Genomic DNA, 8,506 nt, shown 5'->3' with positions numbered 1-8,506 from the left:
ACCACCCTCACCCTTAGGACTGCTCCTGTCCCCCAGATTAGGACTGCCCCTGTCCCCCAGAGCTCGCAGGTCTCCTGCTTGTATTGCACCTGGTGGGATGGAGCTACCAAGTGTGGCTGTAACACGCCAGCTGTTCTAGCCTATTGCCTCTAATTCACCAGACACAGGCTTTCCCGGGTGACCCCTCCTTCTCCTCCTCCTAAATATTGCTGGACACATTACAAGAAAAGAAAGTGAAATTAATCAGACTTCACAATTCAGAACAGCTCATACTACCTCGTCTAATTTTACTCTTTCCCAGGCCAAACCTACCCAGCCGAAGTACTTATTTAATTACTGCATTTTCTATAATCATCTGCTAGCAGCCCATAAATGCAAGTAAGACACCAGGCTCCAGTTAGCAGTCACCAGCGAATTATGATGTGCTTGAAATAAAGAATCACTTAAAACCAGGATGGCTGGCACCCTTGAGACATCAGCTATTATCTAATTTTCACCTCTTTGGTAATAACCTCAACCTTTTCTACGAATGCAGAGAAAGCCCTGATGCTTGAGGTGTGAGACACTAACAGCTTGATTCGGCTCTTATTTACACGGGTATAAACGAGAAGCAACCGCCCTGCAGTCCATGCAAACAAGTAACGTGGGGTCAGGAGCAGCTTCAGTAGCCGGCTCTGCAGCACGGCTGGGAACGGCACCTTTAGGCAGCTGAGCCAAGGGACGAGGGTAGGTTTTTTCAGCAGGGACGGGTTTACCAGCTGACAGTGGGATTGAGCACTGCTTAGGGAGAAGCTGCTGGAAGTGGCCCTTTCCAGCACCTGGGGATCAGCGCGATCCCAGAACGTCACACCCTCTGTGTAACTCATCAGGAGGGCGGAGGTAGGAACAGAAAGAGTTGAGCAATAACCAGCTGTTTCATTTTGGGAAGAGCTTTGGGATTTTGAAATTTCTAACTCTTTCAGAAAGAAAAGAAAACAAGAAATTATGTTGATGTTTCCCAAAATCCAAAGCTGAATAAACAGCAAAGAACAAATCTCTCTCCCAGACCCATGCAGAAACCCAGCTACTCAAGGGCTGTCAGAGTATTTTGTTTCAGCAAAGTCTGGCCAAATGCAATGCTTGTTTCATTCTATACTGTAACATTTTCTTTTCTGGAATTATTTCTTCTCAAAGGTCACAGAGTTTTGAAAAATATTTTCTTTTAGCTTCTCAGCATTTTTTTTTCTTTTCATCATGAGCTTCTTAGAGGCAGACCTAGAGTTGGCTGAATCCAGTTGATTTTCCACAGGTTGTTGGGTAACTCTTGAGATAAGGCTTTCCACCTGGAGATAAATTGTCCAAGCAGAAGGCTTAGGTCAGAAAAAGACTGAGCATTCCAGATGGGGGCAGAAAATAATTGCCTCCAGCAGAGACGGAAAGATCCATGTGCGTTATTCAGCCTTGGGATGACCACGGATTGCCAGTGTGGTCCAGCAGCATGCATGGGGCAATGCAATCCTAGGATTACCGGGCTCAACGTTCCCAGTAGAAACAGAGGAGGATTCCCTCAACATACCTTTGAGGGATCTCATCTGGAATACAGTGTCTTCTTTTAATCACCCTTGATCAAGAAACTAGGTGGAGGAGAACTGCTAGGACAACAGAGGGAATGGAGAGCCCTTCTCACAAGGGAGGTGCTGGGCGCCCTCGGCTTCCGCAGAGAGCGTGAAGGGAACGGTCCCGCTCGGTCTGAAGAGAGGCACGGTGCAAGTACCCACCGGGTGGAAAAACAACGTCAAGTTGAAGGACAAAGTTGGTACAAGGACAGGTACAAATTGGACGTTAATAAGGTTAGGCTAGAATCTAGCAGGTTTCTTATCAGCCACTTAGCCTTTAATGTATGTGAGAAATGTAAAGGGTGGCGTTTGTTTCACCCAGCATTAGATGTTCAGAGCAAGGATGTCTGCACCTGACGGTGGAGCACCTGGGGCTCTGTCTCCAGCCCATAGAGAGAAATGGGCTCTGGTAATCCACCCAGTCTAATGCAGGCGCCTCACTCAGCCAGAGCCGGGATCCTAGAACTGCTGATCTCTCACAGTAAACTACAAAGGCAGGCAGGGTGCCTGGCAAAGGCAGGGAGAGATGTGCGAAAGGAGCGAGGTGGATCCAGGCCTGGCATTGCACAGATCTTTGGGCAATGCTACATACACACAAGGCATAAGTGGGAAGCAGCATAAACTCTGCTGAGAAGCTGGGATGTGCCCAGGGCAAGCATCACTGAGAGATAAAAGGCCAGCAGGATGGACCAGGTCAGAGCACAGCCCAGTGATGTTGAGCAGGAACAGCAGAGGCTCTATTAGCTTTTTAAGGAGAAAAAGGAAGGGCTTGGAGTTGTAAGGGCAAGAAAGTCTAAGGCATGTGGGCTGTTATTAGCTCAGCAGACTCATCTACCTCCCTAGCTGGAGAACTGGAAAAATTGCAGACAGCTTAGAGACTGGGGGAAACTTTCTTCCAACCCCTTCCAGGAGGAGTGGAAAAGGTCCGAAAGCCTTGTGGAGGCTGGCAGGAGATCACCCCATGCTTCTTGGTGCCAGAATGATGAATGAACCCTCACCTCCCTTTTCCCAAGCCCATGGTGACCAGCCATCCCCACAGAAGTGCCACATTGCACACAAGCAGGTGTCACCAAGCCACTTCATCCTGTGCAGAATGAGTTTATGGGCCTGATGCAATCCCCAGCAGGCAATCAGTCCGCGGCAGCATTCCTGGGCACAGAGTCACAGGGTGCTCATGCAAGGCCATTGGAAGAGGGCACTCGGCGTGGGTGAGTGCGTGTGTGCCAGGGAGCATAGCCGCGTGTGTTTGCAGCAGGCAGCAACGGCCTGTGAGGGAGAGGGATTGTGTGCATGTGCATCACACGCACCCGCAGCTGGATTCATAACATCCTCCCTCTTACAAGAGAGGAACTGGTGAGGAAGGCTTCAGCTGGCTTGGGGAAAGGGCGCCTGGTCCAACTCTGCCCCAGAATCCTTGGGAGATCCCAGTTGTGTTGCTCATGCTGCCTAACACATGCACCTCCTCTGGGGACTGGGACAGGGACATGGGCTTGCTTGCATGCTTCAAAGCCCCTTATGTAGTCAAGTATAGGAAATCAGAAATCTCCCGTTCCATTAATTTAACAGAAGACAAAAGGATTTTGAAACAGTGGGAGGCATGTACGTGGTCCTGATTTCGGAGCATCACCACGTGCATAAGAATCTGAACTCAAGCCCTAATTCACCAACTCAGGCATAATTCCCACAGATATCAAAGCTGCACCCCCAGAAACCACTGCCAAAGAACTGAACCCAATCCATCAACTGTTTTACTTAAGTATAACTTAATCTCACTAATAATTTTTTTTTAATAACAGTGCACTCGGTCCATCTGCAAAGAGATCACAAAGCTGTCCGCAGAAAATAGGTTGTTGAAAGCCTGAGCAACACACAAAAGAACTGACTATGGTGGGTCAGATCAGAGGACTCACCACCAGCCTGCAAAGCCATTGCAGAAATTTTACATCCATGCACTTGCCACGATTTGATTCTGCATGACCACGTGGTCTCAAAATTTTTTAAGGAGCTTGGCTCCCACTGAGGTTTTTGTAGCAGCTGCAATTCATCGGGTGCATTTTGAAAAACACAATGGGAGTTGCCAGGACCCAAGCACTTTTGAAAACCTGCTCCCACCTTGAAAAACCAGCTCCCATCTCTTGAAAATCTGGTCCACACAAAGCAACAATCGCTTCTCCCCTTGAAAGGTGCTGCGTGGCAAAGCAGACTGTCTGACACCCACCCCCCCCCTCCGTGCCAGAATTAAGCCTTCAAAGTTGATCTAAAAAAGTAATTTCTGGGCTGACAGATAAGGAGTGTGAAAATGCCACAGGGAATGATTGGCATACGCTCCAGTGGAGACACCGGGCAAAGTTAGCTTTAATTACAGACTGGCCTGGTGGCAGTACCTGTCAGATGACTCACTTCCATCGCATCCCGCGAGGTTTCTCCTCTTCCCTCTCTCCCCTTGCACCTCTCTCCACGGGGCCTTTTCATCAGATGCTGGCTCTCTGGCTTCCTTACAAGCCTTGAAGCACTGAGTCACCTGTCATCAGGCAGGAACCTGGCAAAAAGCACCTCGTGGTCCACCTGACACCACTGTCATGCAGCCATCCAGCTCTGCCAGTGGAAGAGCCCCTGCTGGGAGACAACTGAGGAAGCAGAGACTCACAGAAAGGGGAAGAAAAAATTAGAGAGGAAGGAGAATGCCATCTTTACCGAAGCAATTAGAGGGGTTCCTTGCCTGAAATAATTTAATACACAGATTACAAGGGGTCAGAACATACCTGGGATTGATGGGAAACCTCCAAGAAGCATCCTCACATTGCCAGTTCACGGCATCTTCCTACTCCTATTTCTGTGTAACAAGCAAACCACTGAGGTTTTAATATTTGTGCAAGATTCAGCAAGAGTACCTAACCTTATTGCTGCCTTCAATGCTTTAGGGGCGTGTTTTAGCTCAACTCCTCTTATTACAGCTTCTGGCTATGGCAATCCAAATTTCGGGAAGGAAGACAATGTCCTATCAATCACATGGAAATGGAAGCAATATATGGTTTGCAACTCCTATTTCAGAGGGAAGAAAAACCATTGATGAAGGCAAATATAGCCTCTATTGGAAGAGTAATCCAGAACAGCATAGGAAATGGAAACTAGAATAAAATGCAACAGGGGAAGATGGTGCCAGACTTACCAAAAAGCTTTTATCAGAGTTACCCCAACTCCAGGCAAAGGGAACATGGACAAGCTCATCTGGACTGGAGTGAATGTAGCACTAATTGCCATATGGCTTCAAGATGGGGATTAGCACAGGAAATCTGCCCTGGGTATGGAAGTGCCAGAAGTGAGACAATGATGAGCGGTGGGAGAAGAGGAGTCTCCGGCTGAAGAGGATTTTCCAGGGAGCTCTTAAAGAAAAAGCCTTGAGAGAAATCCTCTCCATCATCATCATTAATGGTCCTGACAGAGATAAAAATGCAATTTCCTGGTGGCACCATGGTGTGTCCTGGGAAAAGCTCACTGTCACCATCAGAGATGATAGCTTAGACCAGGACAGGTACAGGGAAGGACTGCAGAGAGTCCACTGTAGGTGACAAGGGAAGAACAGTGGGGTTTTCTGACACGAACAAAATGAAAGCTGAAAGAAAACGTGTTACAAGGCAGGTCGGTTTCAAATAGTGAAGATGGTCAAAGACGGGATTATTTAACATAAGAAGAGGTAGGAGGTTAAGCCAAGGAAAGGTGCACATCAGAGTGCTGCTCTTGTGGAAGTTTCTGAAAAGTGGAGAAAGTCTCTATTACTTGGGAGACTTTCACAGGAGACTGAAAAGGATGCAGAGGACTGTTCAGGAAAGAATGGCCCAAATGTAGGGTAGCAAGAGTTGTTTTTTTTTATTCCTCTTTCAACACACTCCCTCATTTTTTATTTATTCCATTTCATATAACACTTTTTAAAGATCAGCCTAAATTAAACATTTCAAGTTTATTGAATAAAGGTCGCTTTCACAGAACCAAACAATTTTCTTTTCTGCACTTTTGTTTTGCAGAAAAAGATTTTAGATCTTTGCTTTTCTTTTATCTAGGAATATTATTTGGACAGCAAATCCATTTCCCAGTGAGGCCCTCTCCAAGACCATGTCTGCTGTCTTAGATACTACGTACACTCCCTCAGGAGAATTTTCCACCTACGGAAAAGGAAAAGATTCTATCCACTTTTTCTAAGAGCAGTTTTAGGTGGGCCTGATCCTCCAGTACAGTGACAAGCTGGAAATACAATGACTTCCAGTCCAGCCAGTGTCCCAAACCAAGATGAGATTTTCTACTTTTTTACAGTTCTAAGCTCAGAGAAGTTTTTTTCTTCTCTAGGTTGAACCATAGTCCTGTTGAAGCTGGTGGGATTTTTCCATGGACCTCAACAGCACTAGTCTGGCCAGCTATTTCTCTTTTGTTTTTCCCCTTTTCTTCTGAAGGGTCAAGAGTCAATGGGAAACAGATCCCCTTGGCACACAGCAAGCAAGCAAAATTAGAAGCACATGTTTCCCGCTCCCAAAGAGGTACACATGGTGCTGATTCTTTCGAAGGGTTCATTTAGTCTCCCCCGTTCCTCCCAGTGAAGGAATGGCAAATCCCTTCAAGCCTGACCCTCCTTTCCATGCTCCCATTGCCATCCTCAAGCTCTTTCCATCCCTGCTTCCCCATCCCGCCCCAGGATTGGAGCTTAGAGGTAGCTCAGCTCCAACTTATGTCCTCACAGTGACCAGATCTTCCGGAGCTCAATTTCCACGTGGATCCCAAGCACTTTGGAAGAAGCTAGTGCTCCCCATCCAGAGCTGGGTGCTCAGGCTCCTGAGGAGGAGCTGAGCCCTGGAAAGCTTCTTCTTGGTTGTGAGTCCTAACTAGTAACACTGGCAATCGTCTCCTAACGCATCTCTTACACTGCCACAGTGAAAACTGGTTCGTGTGATGCCTTTGTATCCCTTGCTACAGAAAAACACAGCTATGCAAGCCCATGCACTAGAAAACCACTGGGTTCCTGCAGTTTATTAAACACTTAATAAACCTCTTCCTACTAGAGCCGACAGCAAAATGTCTACTGACTATAGTAGCAGAGCCAAGGCCAAAGTATCAAATCTAAATTGAGATTAATTAATGTCTCTCCAGTGGTTGCCTTGTCCAAGGCTAGGGAGACCCTGTGTGGAGACATGGGGCAGCACAAGCTCTGCAAGTCCATGTGGGAGGAGAGGAGAACCACAACTCACCTGCACTCAACAGCCTGGTGAAGGATGCCCTGTGTGCTTAGCACAGCTGAGCTAAGCTGGCTGGAACTGTGGCTTCAAAACCTCTGGTTAAAAAAAGTTGAAAAAAAAATCATTAGAATGTGTTTGGTTAAAATTTATGCTTAAAAACCCCCAACATAAACCCAGAACTCTAATTACTCAACTTTGAAGTTTTTTTCTATTTCAGTTTTATCGTTAAAATGGTGGCAAAGATAGGAAATGGGAGAGCAGGAACAGCAAAGACATAAACTACCAGTAATAAAATATTCGGCTTCAATTAAAAAAAATGGGCAAGTTACATTTTGTATATATATTTTGTATAAATTACACTTTTTGTGGAAAACAGTGATTTTCAATAGGCAGCCAAAGCCTTTTGGGTACAAGGAACATATGGAAGACAGGCACCAAGGAGTGTTAAAACAATTCTTATTCCTCCACTGCAAAGACTAACCTTTACCTTTTTTTATTTTGGGGGGGGGGGGGGGGGGCGATGTAGGAGATTCTCATACTACGTTATGCTTCCCACAATGCCAAGAACAAGAGGACTTTCAGCAAAGACAGCAAACACTGCCAGGATCTCAACAGCCCAGCAAGAAGCAAAACCACAGAGAATTAGAACAAACTTTGGTGTCGTTTATCGTTACAGCCCTGGAGCAACTACTACAGGATCCCCTGGAAGGCAAATGCTTTAAAGGCAATACTTTTCAAAGGCGTTATGCTTCCATGCTGTCTCCTGCCTGTCCCTTCAGAGGCTGCATAAATGATTAAACCAGATTCCTGAAAAGGTGAGTCACAGGACTGCAGATGAATGTTACGGGGGAAGCACCATTATTTTTTCTCCTTTTGTGCCTCCCCACCAACGAGCTGCTATGTTGTTTGGCTGATGAAGAGCACAACACATCGTAAGGAGAAGCCTGCACTAGCGGCAGGCGATGGGTCAGCACTCTGGCATCTCCTCACAGATGGCATTTAGGAATGCTTCAAGCCAACACAGTGACACAGATCTCCACGTACCTGACCTATTTCCCCTTAGGCCCATTGTCAGAAAGGCTTTAAGAACCAATGAAGATGTTTAACCTGAATAGCTTTGGCAATACCCACCAAACACCTGATCTCAAGTGGGTTGCATCTTCAGTGAAAACATGGAATGGGTCCATGTCAGGACCATGTCAATCCAGCTGCCCTGATGCCAACACAAAATGGGATTCAAACTCCCAACATTTCCCATTGCAATAAACAAATCCCACCTGAGAAACCAAGACAGCCAAAGAAGTTAATCTTATACGCAAAGCATCTGCCCTGCATGAATCGAGGGGGGAAGGCAGCAATCCCCCAAATCAATCCAACCCTCATCTGTGTTCCCAGGAGGGGACAAAAAATTATTCTAATTCATTGAAATGGGAGAGCAACGCAAAAAGAGGGGAAAGTAGACAAGTGAAAAAGTGGAAAATTTAGCATTTTCCATTTCTACCCATTCTGCTGCAGTAGTAATCCTCTGTTGCAACAAGCAACAATCCAAGTCTGTTAGTCCTAAGCATTCCCTCAGTCTCCTTCCCCTCAAAGAGATTTGTTTGACTACGGCAAAAATCAGAAATAAACTAAAGCCATGCAGTGTTCATGTTGGATCACTGCTTGCAGCATCTTTAGAAACTGATTTTC

The sequence above is a fragment of the Falco naumanni genome, chromosome 18 (assembly GCF_017639655.2).
Source record: "Falco naumanni isolate bFalNau1 chromosome 18, bFalNau1.pat, whole genome shotgun sequence".
Classification (NCBI taxonomy): Eukaryota; Metazoa; Chordata; class Aves; order Falconiformes; family Falconidae; genus Falco; species Falco naumanni.
Note: the sequence above shows the minus strand (reverse complement) of the source record.